We start from the raw sequence: 18,583 nt of genomic DNA, 5'->3' as shown, positions 1-18,583 counted from the left end.
TTTTTTATGGTGTGTATTTCCTCTTTCAGATCATGGAAGAACTTCAATACCTCCTGGATCTCATTGTCTCTATTCTTCTGCATCTTCTTGAGTTCATTATCTTTCATCTCTTGCATCTCATTTAGTTTTGTCACTATGAATATTCTGAATTCTCTATCAGACATTTCCACAAGTTCTCCTGTACTGTCTGTGGATGATGAGGGATTGTTCTTTTCCCTTAGGGGAGAGGTATTTTCTTGATTTCTTATATTTCTTGTGCCTCTGCTGTGGTTTCTGGTCATTCTGTGACAAAATCTATCCTCCACTGTGCTTGTCTGAATATTTCGGGAGTCTAGAAGATGAAGTTTAAAGCACAGCTTCCCTGAACAGGTCAGGACACACCTCAGCTTTAAAATGGCTTCTTGTCTGAATATTTCAGGAGTCTAGAAGATGAAGTTTAGAGCATAGCTTCCCTCAGGTGATGTGGTTTCTACACCTTCACCATATGACATCGTTTTGGAGACACAGTCTCATTTATCCATACAATTTAAAATATGGCACTTTTAGGAGAAGGCATCTTCCCTTTTAGGCATTCTGTGTCTTCTATCAACTTGTTGGTTTCCCACGTTCTCCGGACACATTTTTAAAAAATGCAATTTACAAAAACCAATACTAAAAACATAAATATATGAGTATTTTGATATATATTAAAGAAATTGAAATCTATAATTAAAATCCCACAAAAGTAATCCAGGCCCCATATTTTTTTTTTTTTTTCCAATTTGCCAGAGGGTGCGTACCCTTGCCAGAGAGAGATCAGGCAGGGGGTTGCAGAAAGCACTCCTCATCATGGGGAATAGTCATGCCACAATCCGTTCTCTATTTCTCCTTTGGGGATTTTGGGCATACACACACATGCCTAGCATGCTCTTCAAGCCTCTGGGTTTGGGACTTAAACCAGGCAGTTGGCTATGTGGGATCCAGCTACCTTAACCATCACACCACCTGCTGGTCCTCTTCTTTAGTCTTTATAACAACCTTAAAATTATGGGTTATTATGTCCATTTTATTATTGTTAAAGTTAAGACCCAGGCATTATAAGAATCATGTAGTTCTATTAAGTAGCAGAGTGTGAATTTGAACTCAGTACTCTCTGGCACCAAACTTCTCATTATTGTTTAAACACTAACATACACTGCCTCTTCATATATTCTAAAGATTTTTGTGCATTTTTCTTCTTTTAAAGCTGTTAATTATATCTATCATCATAAAAATATAATAACCTTTAAAGGTATTACAGGTCAAAAAAATATCCTTTGGTTATATAATGTTCTTATTTATTAAACCTGATAAACCCTGCTATCGAAGCCCTATGGCTAGGACAAGATTATCTATAATATCTGTCAAGAACCATATGGAGTGAAATGAATATTTTCTTTAGCATAAATAAATTATTAACACTTGAACCAAGGTATTATCATACGTCCCCTTTCCTCGACTTTGTTGGGCTTACCTTTTCTCTATGATTCCATCATTCTCTCCACCACTCTCTCCCCAGCTATTAGCTCTAAATGGTAGTAATAAATATGACTGGGTTCCTGCTGCAGTTTTGGCAAGCAAGAAAAGCTTCTTGGACACAGTAGATAGAGACCTTATCTGTTTAGCTCCTTGATTAGAAAAACATGCTGTAGGACATGTAAGTCTTAATGAAGTCTGACTAGATTACATCTATTGCTTCCTCAAGATCAGCATGACATGGCACTCATAACAGAAAACAGAATCAGGCTGGCACACTGGTTCACCATGGAATCAGAATGCTAGCCACACACTAACTTTTGCTTTCTTAAGTAATGGAAAATTGATTGATTCATGATTTGTTCTGGTATTTTTCCAAGTATTTAAGTATCTATAATTACTTGAATTATCCTTTTTTCCCTTTTTTAAACACACACACACACACACACACACACACACACAGTTTGCCCTTTCCCAGGCTCTAGGAATCCTCGTGAGGTCTCAAAAATAAGAGCTCTGGGGCCTTTAACAAAATTCACCAAAATTGGCTTTTCGCCAAGATGGCGCTGAAAGCGAAGAAGGAAGCTCCTGCCCCTCCCAAAGCTGAAGCTAAAGCAAAGGCTTTGAAAGCCAAGAAGGCAGTACTGAAAGGCGTCCACAGCCACAAAAAAAAAGATCCGTACATCACCCACCTTCCGGAGTCCCAAGACGCTCAGACTGCGGAGGCAGCCTAAATATCCTCGGAAGAGAAACAAGCTTGACCACTATGCTATCATCAAGTTCCCCCTGACAACCGAGTCTGCCATGAAGAAGATAGAAGACAACAACACATCGTGGATGTCAAGGCCAACAAGCACCAGATCACACAGGCTGTGAAGAAGCTCTATGATCTTGATGTGGCCAAGGTCAACACTCTAATCAGGCCTGATGGAGAGAAGAAGGCGTATGTGCGACTGGCTCCCGATTACGATGCTCTGGATGTTGCCAACAAAATTGGGATCATCTAAAGCAGGTCCAGCTGGCTAATTCTAAATACACATTTTCCCACCATAAAAAAAAAAAATTCACCAAAATTGTAAGTTCCCTGAAATGTGTACATATAATCAAGTATTGCTCACTTTATTTTGTCCTATATCCTCATAATGTGTTACCATATTATGAGAAATTTGTAATAGTGGACTCATCTAAGAATCTGTCCAAGTAAATTTAGTCAGAAAGTACACATTCATTTATTCATGTATGCATTTATGCATTCACTTATTTCACACGTATTTGTTAGGTGTTTACTATGTGTTAAGCCTTGTTTTAGTTGCTAGGGAGGCAGTAGTAACCCTTTCAGAGAAAGTCTCTGCTGTCAAAGAATAAATCATTTAATATGACAGTCAAATAAATAAACAATTTCAGATGATTATAAATGCTATTAAGTATTTATAACGGGTGATAAATATAGAGTGACTAGGTTGAGTATAGGGTGCTACTTTCGATAGAGTTTTTCAGGAAAGTTGGCCAAGAAAAACTTCAGAATCTGGGCCATCACTCATTTTGATTCTCTTGCTATCTCAAGGACTGCCTCTTCTCAGCCTTGTACAATGGTTTCTCTACATATTTCCAATTTAGAAATATTGGGGTGCCCCAGGGCTCATCCCTGAATTTTAAAAATTTCACTCTTCCACAGTGAGAAACAGACAGACATGGACCCCCAACAGGGTCTTCATGCCACGAACCATTCCATTTCAGTCAGTCCTGGATCAGGGGCATGTGTATGCACCCAACATTTTAAGGGAGGTCTCTGGACAAAATCCAGAATTTTTCCTTGTGTGTCAACCTTTCAAGGCATTTCACTGCTGCTGTGCTACCATTTGAACTCCCTGGATTTCTTTTTGATCTGCACACAGTTCTTAGTTAATTTCATCCAGTCCCTTGGTTTTAAATGCCTTCTGTTCTTTATCTTGAAATGAGCAAACTATGTATAGAACACTAACACTTGTCTAAGAAATGGTTAGAAGGGGCCAGCCAGGTGGCATGGTGGTTAAGGTGGTTGAATCCCACATGATCAACTGCGTAGTTCAAAGACCCAGCAACTTTAAAACATGTTGGGTGAATGTGTGTGTGTGCCTGAAATCCTGAGAGGAAAATGGAGGAGAAAAGATTGTGGTGTGGACATCCCCCTTGGAGGGGGATTTCTCCCTTTCTCTCTCTCTCTCTCTTTCTCTCTCTCTTTCTCTGTCTCTCTCCAGTGAGTGCACACACCCTATAGCAAAAAAGAAAAAAAAATGGATAAGATAGGATACAAAAATACATATGTATTGTCAAGAACTGTGAATGGTCTGAGATTTTATCCTACACACAATCTAACAAGCTAGCCTGCTACAGTTGTATGGATTCTGGCAGAACACACACAATTCTTGGATCAGAGACAAAGGAATGTATTACTCACAGCAATAGAACTAGTCATAGTATTGGCATTTGAGCCAGTTGTCCAAGCCCAACTCCTAAAGGGTGACTTGAAGAGCATCAAATGGTACCTGCACATTAAGTGGCTTGTACATGACAGGAATGCTGATCTTAGGGAATCTTTTATAATATTAAGTAAGCATGCCTGTCTTATTGAAGAAAACACTATCTCTATCTGCCAAGGCTGTTAGTTTCACAAATATCTTTGAGAAGATACTTCAGAACAAAAGTAGTAACTCTGATCACAAGATGTGCAGAAATATGATAAAACCACAGGAAATTGTCTCTCAACATGTATTCGTTCATATTTTATAAATAAAAGATACACAAAATGTTTTTAAGAAGAGAATGGGAAGGAGGTGAGAGGGACGAGGATGGAAGATAAATTTCTCTGAATATACCTTGGTTTGTATATTGATTTTGAAACCAACTATTTTATCTAAGCAGGAAAAAATTAAATTTTTAAAAATCAATCCCTAAAAACCAAAACCACATGAAACAAATTGTCTAAAAAATTAGTAGAATAACCCCATTGAGAATAATTATTTCAAGATACTTTTAAATATAGCAATTTGTCTTTATCTCCCTTGTGGGATATACTCTAAAGTCAAAAGGAAATTCAAAAACATCTTAAACTCCATTCAGCAACGATGTAAGTGACAGTGCTGGTATAGATATTCTGAGAATATTTTATGTAACATGTTAATGAAATTGAGAATCAAAATTTTCGGCATGAGAGAAAAGAGAGGCAGATTTAATATAAAAAATGCTAAGTAAAACCTTGTAGTCCTGAATTTGAAGAAATGTGTAAACCATGATACATTTTTATCTTCATGAGAAAAAAAAAATCTATTTGCAAGCTAGGACACTGAAAAGGCATAAAAACGGTGACTGATTCAGTAGCGACAGAAGCCCAGATTGTGGTATCCAAATAGTATCTCACATTAGAAAAGACCAGGGATCCTTGAAAAAATATCTGATTTCTGGGGTCCAGCAGATGCTGTAATGGTTACATCACTGGAGTTCCATGTAGTCAATCATGGTTCAAGTCCTGGACCTGGTGGCTTAAACTCAGGCCAGGCACATGTGCATGCGTGCCCAAGATCCTGAGAGGAGAATGGAGGAGAAGGGATTGCAGCATGGCCATCCCCCCCATCCCGCCCCCTGGGGGTGATTTCTCACTTTCTGTCTCTCTGTCTCTCTCTGTCTTTCTGGCAAGCACACGCGCCCTATAGGAAAAACCTCTCAAAAAATAAAAACTTGGTTTTGTGTCTACCAACATGTAGTTCTATAGCATTACAGTGTCTCAGTTTGAAAAAGACGATCCAGAATTATCATTATCATCAGAATCCCCAGAGAAGAATGAAGGAGAGGGGACTGCAGCATGGCCATCCCCCCTGGGAGGGTGATTTCTCACTTTTTGTCTCTCCAGCGAGTGCATGTGTCCTATAGCAAAAATCTCTCTTAAAAGAAAAAATATCTGATTTCAGTTCTAGTGTAGGAAATGTACAAGATATGCTTAGAATATCTTGCCATATAGAAAATAAGAAAACCCTTACGGACTGCTTTATGAAAGTGTAAGAAGAATTCAGATGCCAACTTACAGGAAATCCCACTAGCCAAAGATCTGGGCATCAATAGAAATTCCAACTACAAAGCAGGAAATATATTGGTATATTTACCACAAATTCGCATAGTTTTTCCACATTAAATGTTTTCCACGAACTTTTTGAAGACCTTGCCCCCTTTCTTCCATTCTCGCTTCCCTACAGGTAGTTTTATGCACTGCAGCCAGAGTGATTCTTTTAATGCCTCCTTCTCTGTTCTTTGTTATTGGCTTATACATTTTTTCCAATTCCTTTATTATCATTTTAATAGAGGCTGGGGAGGGGGGGATAGCATATAAATAGATATGCCCAGGCCACTCTCTTAAATTGGGAGTTCACAACCCATTTTGAGTTCAGCATTTTGAAAGCTCTCATGAGGTGATTCCAAGTACCTCCCTATTCCCCAATCCCTTTGAGGCTTTCTGGTGACTTAAACAGTCTGGCCTTCTCACTCTCAGTCTTCCCATGTTCACTAAAAGATAACAATATCCTCCTAACTGGCCACTAAGCTGTATTTCATTCTTGATTTCTTCTTTATCCTCAATCCCCACATCTCATCTACTGACAAGTTCTGTTATTTCTAACCACTAAAAAGCATGTCATGGACAAAAAAGGGAAAACAATAGGCTAAACTAACTAAAGATTTTATACACACACACACACACACACACACACACATATATATATATAATCCTAATTAAAAGAAAAAAACAACATGTTAAAAAAAAATTAGCACACCCTGACCAACACAGGTTAATTCCAGAAATGCCAGAATGACTAAATATAAGAAAATTTACTAAAACAATTAATTTTATTAATAGGTCAAACAAGGACTAGACACTGGCACAGTGGTAAAACATGATGCCCTGCAAGGCTGACATGCAAGGTTCCTGTTTTGCCAGGCAGACATGTGTCTATGATCTGGAGGTGGTCACAGCTGGGGATGGATCATAACATCAGGACCCTATCACGGGTGCACTCTCTCTCTCTTATTGATCCAATAACTAAATAAATATTACAAATGCTTTTAAAAATAGATCAGCAATGACATGTATAACATTTTCTTCACCCGTGCTAAAAAGCCATTTAATAAAATCCAACATCCATTCTTGATTTTAAAACGCCTCTATAAAACATAAAGTAAGGGGACCAGCAGTTAGCGTAATGGCTATGTCGCTGGACTCCCCTGTAGTTGACCGCGGTTCACGTCCCGGACCCAGTGGCTTAAATTCATGCCGGGTACGTGTGCGTGCATTCCCAAGATCCCGAGAGGAGAATGGAGGAGAAGGGATTGTGGCATGGCCATCTCCCCTGGGGGGTGATTTCTCGCTTTCTGTCTCTCTGTCTGTCTCACACCCCCCGTAAAAAAAAAACCCCAAAAAAAAAAAAAAAAAAACATAAAGTAGGGATAAAATATAGCATGATAGAAATATACTATGCCTGGTAGTAAAAAGGTTCTGGAGATGGATGACGATAATAGTTGCATAACAACATGAGTGTATTTAATGCCACTGAACTATACATTTAAAAATGGTTAAAATGATACATTTTGTTATGTGTGTATATATATATGTATATATCCATTCCAAGGTCAGCATCATGCTTAATATGAACATAGTGAAAGCATTCTCATTTGATGCTGTAACAATATAAAGATGTTCTGAGTCAGCCCTCTAGCTTACTGGTCAAGGGAACCAGATCCCACGTGGCCAAACACGGTTCAAATCACGGCCCTAGAAGCATGAATAATATGTCACTGCATGTGTGAGTGTGTGCCCCAAAATGTAATCAGGGTATGGAAATGGAAGAAAAGGGATTGCAGTGTGACAAGGCACCATGGGGAGTGCTTTCTCCCTCTCCCTTTCACTGTGTCTCTATCTCTGGTGAATGCACATGCCTTTTGACAATTAAATATATATATATTCACTATCATTACATTATTTAACCTTAATCTGGAGATACTTGCTATTATAATTAAGCAAAAGAAATGTAAAAGATATAAAACTGGAAATGAAAAGTTAGAGTTCTTATATCAACATTTGAAAAAATTGCATAAGTTTTAAAAATTTTAATTGACTAAACAACTATTACAAAAATAAGATAATTTGGGACTGGACAGTGGCACAGTGGTAAAGTGTGATGCTCTGCAAGGCTGACCCACATGGGAAGGTTCTGGGTTTGTGTCCAGAAATTACCCTGAGTGCACAGAGACATTTGAAGATGTGATCTAGGGCTGGCTGAAGGTGGGGTAGATCAAGGCATCAAGATCCTTTTGGGAGGGGACCAGCAGCTAGCGTAATGGCTATGTCACTGGACTCCCACATAGTCGACTGCGGTTCGAGTCCCAGACCCGGTGGCTTAAACTCACGCCGGGCGCATGTGCGTGTGTGCCCAAGATCCCGAGAGGAGAATGGAGGAGAAAGGATTGTGGCGTGGCCATCCCCCCAGGGGGTGATTTCTTGCTTTCTGTCTCTCTGTCTGTCCCTGTCTGTCTGGCGAGCGCACACACCCTATAGCAAAAACCTCTCCAAAAAAAGAAAAAAAAAAAGATCTTATTGGGTATGCTGTCCTCTGTCTTTTTCTGACTGTGTCTTTCATTCGTGGAACAAATAAACTTTAAAAATACATAGTTTAGTAAAATTTTAGTTACTATTCCTGGACCCAGCAGCTTGAAAAACCACTGGGCGCATGTGTGTGTGTGCCCAAAATCCCAAGAGGAGAATGGAGAAGGGATAGTAGTGTGGCCCTCCCCTCCCTGGAGGAGGGGGTGATTTCTCACTTTCTCTCTTTTTCTGGCGAATGCACGCATCCTATAGGGGGAAAAAAAAAGGTTGTGAACTAGATAAAATACCTAGGAATGCAATATTCACATGATCTTTATGAAGAAACCAATAGACTTTTTAAAATGAAAAGGCCAAGTGATGAAATGCAATGTTCTCTGAGGCAATCTCACATGGGAAGGTTGCCAGTTCAAGTTTGGAAACCTCTCTGAGTATGTCAGACACACACTTGCCTGTAATTTAGGCTGATTGAGGCAAGGAGTGGACTGAGACATCAAGACCCTATTGGGTGCTCTCTTTTTCTCTCTTTCTCTCTTTCTCTCTCTCTCTCTCTCTCTTATGGAGGAAATAAATTTAAAACATTAAAGAAAATTAAAAGAAATAGCAACTTTTGGATAATAGAAATTACCATAGAATTGGTTCACTTTCCCTAAATTAATCTGTAACTTTAATTTCAGCCCAATTAAAAAATGCCCACAGGGTTTCCTCTGGAAATACACAAACTGTTTCTAGAGTTTGTGTGAGCAAAAAAGAATAACCAAGAGTAATCAGTAATTTTTTTAAAGGATACAAGGAAACTAGATTTACAAAACATTAAAATTTACTAAGAAGCTAGTACAAATAACACTCTGTGACAATGATGCATGAACAAATAGATCACTTCAACAGAATGGAAGGTCCAGAAATGAGACAATTGTGCAAAAATGTAGTACATGATAAAAGTGGCATGTTAAAACAGTACGGAAATGCTAAATTATTTAAATAAATTATAAATAAATTGGCACATCTTGTAAGGGCAAATGGCAATGCTTATCAAAATTATAAATGTACTCGGAACCAGCAGTTAGTGTAATGGCTATGTCGCTGGACTGCCACGTAGTCAACCGTGGTTCGTGTCCCGGACCCAGTGGCTTAAAACTCACGCCGGGCGCGTGTGCGTGCGTGCCCAAGATCCCGAGAGGAGAATGGAGGAGAAGGGATTGCGGCGTGACCATCCTCCCTGGGGGGTGATTTCTCGCTTTCTGTCTCTATGTCTCTCTCTGTCTGTCTGGCAAGCGCACGCGCCCTACAGTGAAAATCTCTCCAAAAAAAAAAAAAAATTATAAATGTACTCAGCAATTCTACTTGTAGGAATCTGTCCTACATATTCTCAAACATGCGTGAAATGGCATGTGCAGTATTGTTTGCAACAAAAGTTTGGAAACAACCCAATGTCCCTTCCTAGGAAATAGGTTAAAAATGCATACATGCGTGCATACATGCAGCCACCAAATGAATGAGGTAGTTGTTTAGATACTAACATAGAATGATCTCCAAGACATATTGCAAAGAAGAAAAGCACTGTATGTTTAATATCCTATCTCGTATAGGCATGTACTTGTTTGCATATGAAAGCAATCTTCGAATAAGAAACTGATATAGTTTGTTGCTCCTGGGAGGTGAAATATAATGCACGTCTTCCTTCTGCACAGTCAGACGTGCATTATATTTCTTTTTGCACCTTTTGGATTTTTTTAATGATAGAGAGCGCATGTGTGCACATACAAGAGAGAAGGGGAAGCATTCTTGATAGAGTCTTATCATGCCCCAGTCCTCCTTCTCCAGCCCTCCAGCTCCTCAGGACCCTGGGTGCCCCTGTGAGTGCCTATCATGTTTTCAGGTCAACCTGAGGATCCAAACCATGATCACTCTATGATTCTATCCTTGCAGTTGTTACACTGTGCCACAGCAGTAGGTCCACCTTCTGATTTTGAATCCTGTCAATGAATTACCCTCCAAAAAAGTAGACAGTATTTAATAAAATAAATATCTGATTTGCCTGTTCTTCTCCATCTTCGCTTCTGTTTTCCTAATGACTAAATGATATAAATGGTTCCTCTTACAAAGAACTTCCCCAAACCATTCTAAGTAGTTTTCTATCTCCTCACCATGTTCCTTCCCATTGCTATTCTCCATTATAAATGCTATGACACTAATGAACAATTGATAATTATAGACAGTATTTTGTTTCATTTATTTATTCATTCATTTATTCATTACTGATTACCTGTTTCTCTGATCCAAGGGGGGAGAAAATTCTTTTTTTTAATGCTAAAAGAGAGAGAAAGCACCCCCTCAATGGGGCCAGTCATGCTGCAAAACTTTTTTCTTCATTTCTCCATCCCATCAGGATCCTGTGCACATACACACTCATGACCACATTGCTGCCAAGGACAAGATTTCAACTGTGGTGGGTCACGTGAGATCAGGCTCCCTCTGCATAGTACTTCATTGTTATACTATGGGGCTGGCCTTAAAACAGAAAATTGTTGGTTTTGTTTTTGTTTTTTGTTCTTTTAGAGAGAGAGAGAGAGAAATTTTTGCTATAGGGGGGCATTCACTCACCTGAGAGACAGAGAGAGACAGAGAGACAGAACGTGAGAAATCACCCCCGGGGGGATGGCCACGCTGCAATCCCTTCTCCTCCATTCACCTCTCAAAATTTTGGGCATGCATGCACACACACTTGGCATGAGTTTTAAGCTGCTAGGTAGAACAACAGTCGACTACATGGGAGTCCGGCAACATAACCATTACACCATCTGCTGGTCCCCAAAGCAGAAAATTCTTAATGATCAATCCATCTCTGTAAACCCAGCATTTAGGCCAGTGTCTTGCACAATCAATGTTTGTCAAATGACTGAAAATGTATAAACAATGAGATTGTCTGACTTTGATATTCTTCCCAGTAAGGAGGATCAGGGTAAAAATTATTGCTCTCATTTCCTAGATGAAGAAAGTAAGGCTGAGGCTACACAACTAGTAAAGTGGCAAAGCTGAAACTTCTATCCCCAATCCAGGAATCTTTCCTCTACATCAGTGATTTATACACATCCGAATCTTGGAACCACTCTTCTGTAGTCTCATCCTCACTTCAAGATACTCTCTGTAAATTTCAAGAATATCATCCACAAATGCAGAGGTTCTTAACCAGGAATCCCCAGGTGGGTCTTGTTAGGTCTGTCAACCTCCTTGAACTTAGGGTCCCATTTCAATTCTCTTAAGTCTTCAGATTTCCAAAGGGGTCCATGGTCACACTTCCACCAAACTGGTTCCTAAGTCAAAAATTCATCTGTTTTGGCTTTGGAAAGTGTTTATTTTGGAAGATAGTAGAATCGCCAAGAAATACGAAACTATAGCTTTGGAATCACTAATATAAGCCATCACTGAAATGCATTGGTGCAGGCAGAAAAACAGAATCAGCAGAATCTGAACTTCTTGGCCTCCCACTACTTCAACCAACCTCTATTCTTAAGGGAAACTAGAAAACATGTAAATACCTTCATTTATAACCATTTTAAGCCACTAACCATAAAAAAAAAAATCATCTGTGAAACATTTTGCAGATTGTCACACATAGCAATTTAGTCTACCATGTAATTCACTGAGAGCCATGTAGACTTGCATTCAAAATCCAGCTGCAGCAACACAAGCAAGAGGGCTGGGGCCACATGGGAGGCCCAGGTTCAGTTCCTGGTCCAACCTAAAAGCAGGCCAGGTGCAGTGGTACAGGCCTGTGGTCCTAGCTAATTGGGAGGCTGGGACAGGAAGAATTGTGAAATGGCGAGACTTTGTCAAAAATATCTCTCTCTCTGTCCTTCCTGTGTGCTTTTCAGTCCTATAATTTACTTCTCCAGGACAATTTACTTATCTACTTCAGGGCTTTTGTGAGGAATAAATTAGCAGTTGCTCAATAGATTGTGACTAGAAGCAGGGAAAAGAAGTCTATTCCCAAAAAAAGATCTGCAGACAATAGTTTATCTTCTTTACATTCTCTTCCTCTCACTCTCTCTCTAGCACTCTTTCAGAGGAGACTGAGGTAGATTTCTCTTCTTCCATTGCCAACACCCAGTTCTTGACAAAAGCACCCTCGGAGTGAAACATCATGTGCTGTTCTGGAAAAAAGACAGTGTTGGGATAGAAATAGATCCAGCTAGAGCTCTTACTCTCTACGTAGCTTTGGGCAAGTCATATGCTCTGTCTGAGGCCCAGTTTTCTCATCCATAAAATAGGAGTAATACTCAACTTTCAGGATAGTGCCAGGCCCTGAAGCAGTTAGTAATGGTGGTTATTATTGTAACTAGGTGCTGTTTCCAGCCCAGGCCCTCAGCCAGATTTTCTGTAGAGCAGCCTGGAATTATGTCTGCAAAAAGAACAAAGAAATAGAGCTAGGACAATTTCACATGTAAGTGAAATTGTCACACAGTATATGCTATTTTTTATATGACTTCTCTCATTCAGCATAATATTTTGAAATTTATATGTCTTAGATAGATCCATAGTGGGCATACGCCATTGTATGAACAGGCCAGTTTATTCAGCCATTCTGTTGATGACATCTATGCTGTTTCTAGTTATTGCCTACTGTGAATACAGCTGTTAAGATTATTCAAGTATGAATCTTTATATGAATATATGCTTTCATTTCTCCTTAAATACCTAGGAATGGAATTGCTAGGTCATAAGAATAGTACATGTTTATCTTTTTAAGGAACTGCCAAATCTTTACCTGAAGTGGGCGCACCATTTCACACTCCTACAACAAGAAGAAGAATTTCAGGTGATCATCAACCAGAAGTGAGATTTGTTCTAATCTGGCCATCATGTAGAAGTATTTATTTGCTGAAGTGAAAATTTATTTTAAAAAATTATATATATATACATATATGTGTGCGTGTGTGTGTATATATATATGTGTGTGTGTGAGCATGTGTGTGTGTGTGTGTGTATATATATATATAATTTCCCATAGGGTACATCCATAGGGCACATGAGCATTCTGGAGAGAGAGACACAGAGAGAGAGAGAGAGAGAGAGAAAGTGAGAAATCACCCCCCATAGGGGATGACCATGCTGCAATTCCTTCTTCTCCATTCTCCGCTCGGGATTTTGGACATACACACACATGTATCTGGCATGTTTCTCAAGGTGCTGGGTCCAGGACTTGAACCACACAGTCGACTACATGGAATTCATCAACCTTAACACTATGCCACTGAGTGGCCCACCTCTTATTCTTCTTACATCAACTTCCTCACTAGATTTTTAAGTCTTCATGTGCCTCTTTGCGATTTTCAGTCTTTTGTCGGCTTTGAAGAGAAGTGACTACCCAAAGAGGAACTTACCTGAATTAATTTGGATTTGTTGAAAATAAATTCAAGACACAGAAACACAAGTCAAATCAGTCCCCCAACCATTATGAGAATCACTGAGCCTCAAACTACTAAGTTTAGGGGCTAGGGCAGGGCAGGATAAGGTGGGCACAAGGGTGGGGTCAAGGATGGAGCTGAAGAAGGCTGGTTTGGCACAGGGTGATTGGCTCCAGTCAAATAAACATGGAGTCCAAAAAGGCTCACTCTGTGCTCAGCATTGCCTGAATAATCTATTGCAAGGAGAATATTTTAGCTCTGTGGAATTATCTTCAATTGTACATCAGCTAGATGAGGAAGAGAGGATGAGAATGGCAGGAGGAGGAGTTACTAGTGAAAACTATTGCACATTTTTACAGCAGCCTTCTGAGAATATGGATGATAGCAGTTTGGTTTTTTTTTTTTCCCTCTATTCAGGTTATAAGCAATGCGTTGAAAGTTTGGGGTTTATAAATAATCCTGTTCAACAGTCCAGACTGTCAGAGGCTCAGGATCAATCCTATGTGCAATTATAAAGAACGTTGGTTTGCAGTTAGAAAATTAGGAAAATTATGGTTTAGCTTGAATTCTCTCTTAACAGGTCCAGAATTAATATTACATACATACTTTTCTTGGCTCAGTTACAATAGAAAGGTTATTCCATATTTGTCTTTAAGGGTGATCTGCCAGACTGTGAAACTGACCAGCCCTACAGATAATCAGGACCCAACAGATGCATCACCCAAAACTTATTGGAGAGGGACCAACAGTTAGCATAATGGCTATGTCGCTGGACTCCCATGTAGTTGACTGCGGTTCATGTCCCGGACCCAGTAACTTAAACTCACGCTGGGCGTGTGTGTGTGCATGCCCAAGATCCCAAGAGGAAAATGGAGAAGGGATTGTGGCGTGACCATCCCCCCTGGGGGGTGATTTCTCACTTTCTGTCTCTCTGTCTTTCTGGAGAGCACACGCAACCTACAGCAAAAACCTCTCAAAAAAAAAAAAACTTATTGGAGAAGAATTAACACAACTAAAAGATCAGAGAGTCCATAAAACCTACCCAGAACAAGTCTTAGAAGCGAATGATGGGTCAGGAATGTTAGATGAAGATGAAGAGGACAGAGGGCTCTGGCACTAAGTCACTAAGAAATCAACATGAAGGATGAAGAAGCAAATCTCCGCAGGGCTATTCGGCTCAATATGCAAGGTAGTTCCAGAAATATATCTCAAAATATGCCACAGATATCAATGACAAATCTTCAGAAGAGTTGCAGAAGCCAAGAGAAGCCTACTTTGAAAAGCAGCAGTAACAGCAGCAGCAACAAGAGCAGGAGCAGCAAGCAGATCCAGTAGGACAGGTCTCCCTTCCATGTGAAAAGCCAACAACCACAAGTTCAGGAGGACTCAGGAGTGATAGAGGTGATGATGCTGAGTGAAGAAGACATGCTTCAAGCACCTGTGACCATGTTTTTGGAAACTGTTAGAAATAATTTTAAAATAGAAGGAAAGAAATAATACCTTTTAAAAATTATCTAGATATTTGTACTTTCCAACATTATTCTGTGTGATTACAACATAGGGTCCATTTTGATAATGTGTCAAAGAGAACAGTGTTCAACCGAGAAAATAAGACGTTTAGGTGTTTTGCACACAAAATGATGAGGAAGTTGAAAAATGCATCTGTAGGACTAAATAATGACCTTCCAAATACTAGCCAAAGAGGTGTTCAGCAACTGAAGAAATTTAAAATCACTCTCTAAATGTCTCTTTTTTGAGTGTGCAATATCTTAACATGTCTAAACCAAGATTTTTCTTGGATTTTTTTTTTAATTTACTTTTTCGTTTGTTTGTTTCTGCTAAGGGTGCACATGCACTTACAGGGGTTGGTGGGGGTCACTCCTCACAGAAGATGGCTGCACCTTGGTCTCTTCTCCACTCTCCAATCAGGATTTTGGACATGCATGCACATGCACCTGGCCTGGTTTTCAGGTACCAGGTCTGGAACTTGAACCATGGGTTGACTGTGTGGGATCCAGCATTTTGGGCTCCATGCCACCCACTGGCCCTCTTGGATCTTTTTGTAGACCAAATAATTAACTCTTGCCACAGAACTTTTCCCATAAAGTTTTGTCTTCTTTTTTCTCTTCTGTAGTAGATAATTGGGTTCACTTTTATCACCTAATAGTTATTTTTATTTCTCATTAACCAAAGTGTCTCTTGTCTGTGTTAGTAAAGGATAAACCATTCTCTTCTCCCTCCAACTATGTATTGTGCACTTGGGTGTTTCCTCGTGTTATTTTCTCTAGTCACAGATTTCTCTGCTACCTTGTTTTCATTATTTTCCTACAACTATTTTGAAAGATGATAATATTTTCTAAGGTTTTGTTTCTTTGCCTTTTATTTTCTTTTTTCTTTTTTCTTTTTTTTTTTTTTGAGAATTTTTGCTATAGGGTGCATGTGCTCACCGGAGACACAGAGACAGAGAGACAGAAAGCAAGAAAAGCACCCCCATGCATGAGTTTTAAGCTGCCAGGTCTGGGACTTGAACCTCGCTCAACTATGTGGGAGTCCAGCAACGTGACCATTACACCATCTGCTGGTCCCAGAGGTTTTGTTTCTTAAACTTTCTACCATGGGATCATTATTTCATGACTCTGGTGTCTTCCTAAACTCTGAAATCAATCCTGCAAAAGTCTTTGAGAATGAATGAGCATTTTTTTAAAAAATTACTAGATTTAGGGCCAGTTCAGTGATGCAGCAGTTATGTGCTGCTTAAATGATACTGGGTCCATACAAAAGACTGCAGGTTTAGTTCTTCAGCCGACCTATACATACCAAGTGCACAGGTCCATGACTCTGACTGGTTGAAAAGGCTAGGAAGGATCACGGTGTGAGAAATAAAAATTTTTCTTAAATTACTAAATTTAGTGAGAGCAGGTCATCTGACTTCTGAGCAGTTATTCTATATTCCCAAGCGACAAAAGAGAGAATTAAAAATGGGTGATGTTGAGAAAGGCACGAAGATTTTTGTTCAGAAGTATGCCCAGTGCCACACCATGGAAAAGGGAGGCAAGCCCAAGACTGGCCCAAATCTCCATGGTCTATTTGGGCGGAAGACGAAGATGGGTCAGGCCCCTGGATTCTCTTACACAGATGCCGACAAGAACAGAGGCATCACCTGGGAGAGGATACACTGATGGAGGATTTGGAGAATCCCAAGTACATCCCTGGAACAAAAATTATCTTCATTGGCATTAAAAAGAAGTCCGAAAGAGCAGAGTGGACAGCTTATCTTTTAAAAAGCTACTAATGAGTAATAGGTGGCCACTGCCTTACTTATGACAAGACAGAAATGTCTCACCTCTTTTATGTGTACCATATTTTAATTGATCTCCTACACCAGAACTCAGATCATGAATGGCTGACAGAATATTTTTGTCAGATAATCCTGATTTAAGTAAGACTGGCTTGTGGTTAAATTAATATTATTGGGTATTTTTTTTTAATTTTGATAGTAATTTCAGCTCAGTAAGTGCTATCACTATTCGCCCTTTCTAAAGATATAATTGGTAATTCATTAGTGATGCTCATCTTACTGCAAAGAGGCTGAATGCCATCTCAAAGCCTACTGGAGACTGGATTTATTTAGGCTTATATGTAACTGGTTATATGAATATATAAATGCTGGCAAAATCCCTTCATTTTTCAAAACTAAGCAGACTCACCTGTGTTTTAATTTGTGTCTATTAACCTGTTAAGGCAAAAGCTGAAGATAAGGTAGTGATGTCTACTTTATATATTTGGTCATAACTCTACCAATTTAATTAGAATTCCCTATATCCAAAACACTGCCTTTTACTTATTGAAAGACATTTTAGTGTGGTTTATGTATACTATCAAATAAAGAATATGTAACACTTTTTAAAAATTACTAAATTTATATTTTAAAATAAATTTATTAATGTCAAATAAAATGCCCTGAATAAATATTTAAGTGTTGTTGGTTCACGTGACCCAAAATAGACTAGGTCTCTAAATACTGCATGTCTTCTATTAACAAAATCCCATTTCAAGAAGCCCTTTACAATTATATTAAATCAAAATCAAGGAAGGAGTAAAAATTTCTATTACCTACAAGCTTAACTTTGGAAAGACCCTCGGTGCATCACAGAATTTTATGGGACAAAAGAGTCTTCAGATGTACATAGCCCTGTGCATGGCAAACTGATGTGCCTAAGAAGCAGCTACAATTAGCATATTGGTCAGACCTAGAAGGTCTGTAGGTCTGAGTCCAGGGATTTTCATTTTTAATAAGTTTCCATCTGATTCTGTCAGTTATCTGCAGAATTCTTTCCCACAGTTTGGGAAAAACTGGTTTAATCTAACCACTCTTCCCCAGTGAAAACCTGTTTATGACAAGAGAGTTAATAATCACCATAACAGGCCCAGCTGTGATGGTGCAGGTGGGAGCCATCTGGGAGGCCCCAGGTTCAGATTCTGAGTCAACCTGAATACTCTGTGCTCCTGTAATCCTGTCTGGATGGGAGGCTAGCAGGGAGAATCATGGTATGGCTAGATCCTGCCAAAGGTACATGTCAGTCTCTCTCAAGAAATAGAAAATATATTTTAAAATATCTTCTCAACAAAAAAAGAAACTATTATTTCCTTTATTTTACTATTTTTGAAATCTCCTAGGCCTAGCTACCATGGGAGACAGAGGGGGAAACTTCTGGTACATTTAAAAATATATTTGCATGGGACCAGCAGTTAGCGTAATGGCTAAGTTGCTGAACTCTCATGTAGTTGACCACGGTTCGAGTCCTGAACCTGGTGGCTTAAACTCACACCAGGCGGGTGTGCTTGTGTGCCCAAGATCCCAAGAAGAGAATGGAGGAGAAGGGATTGTGCGTGGTCATCCCCCCTAGGGGGTGATTTCTCACTTTCTGTCTCTCTGTTTCTCTCTGTAGCAAAAACCTCTCAAAAAAAAATGTATATATATATATACATAGTGCCATTATTTATAATTATTTGTATTGCAAAGACTAGTTTAGTATTATTACTTTGACAGAGTCAGAAG

The 18,583-nt window shown here is 39.3% G+C and overlaps 2 pseudogenes; both read left to right on the top strand.

Moving 5' to 3' along the window:
• LOC102488087 (cyclin-dependent kinase 1-like) overlaps positions 1-12,956 on the top strand; it is a 66,243-nt pseudogene extending 53,287 nt beyond the window's left edge.
• A 699-nt stretch (positions 12,957-13,655) lies between these two features.
• LOC102487663 (ataxin-3-like) lies at positions 13,656-15,021 on the top strand (annotated as a pseudogene).
• Positions 15,022-18,583: the final 3,562 nt, after the last annotated feature.

The sequence above is a fragment of the Tupaia chinensis genome, unplaced genomic scaffold, assembly GCF_000334495.1.
Source record: "Tupaia chinensis unplaced genomic scaffold, TupChi_1.0 Scaffold000248_1, whole genome shotgun sequence".
In the NCBI taxonomy this organism is placed as follows: domain Eukaryota; kingdom Metazoa; phylum Chordata; class Mammalia; order Scandentia; family Tupaiidae; genus Tupaia; species Tupaia belangeri.
Note: the sequence above shows the minus strand (reverse complement) of the source record. Positions and strands in the feature narration are given on the sequence as shown.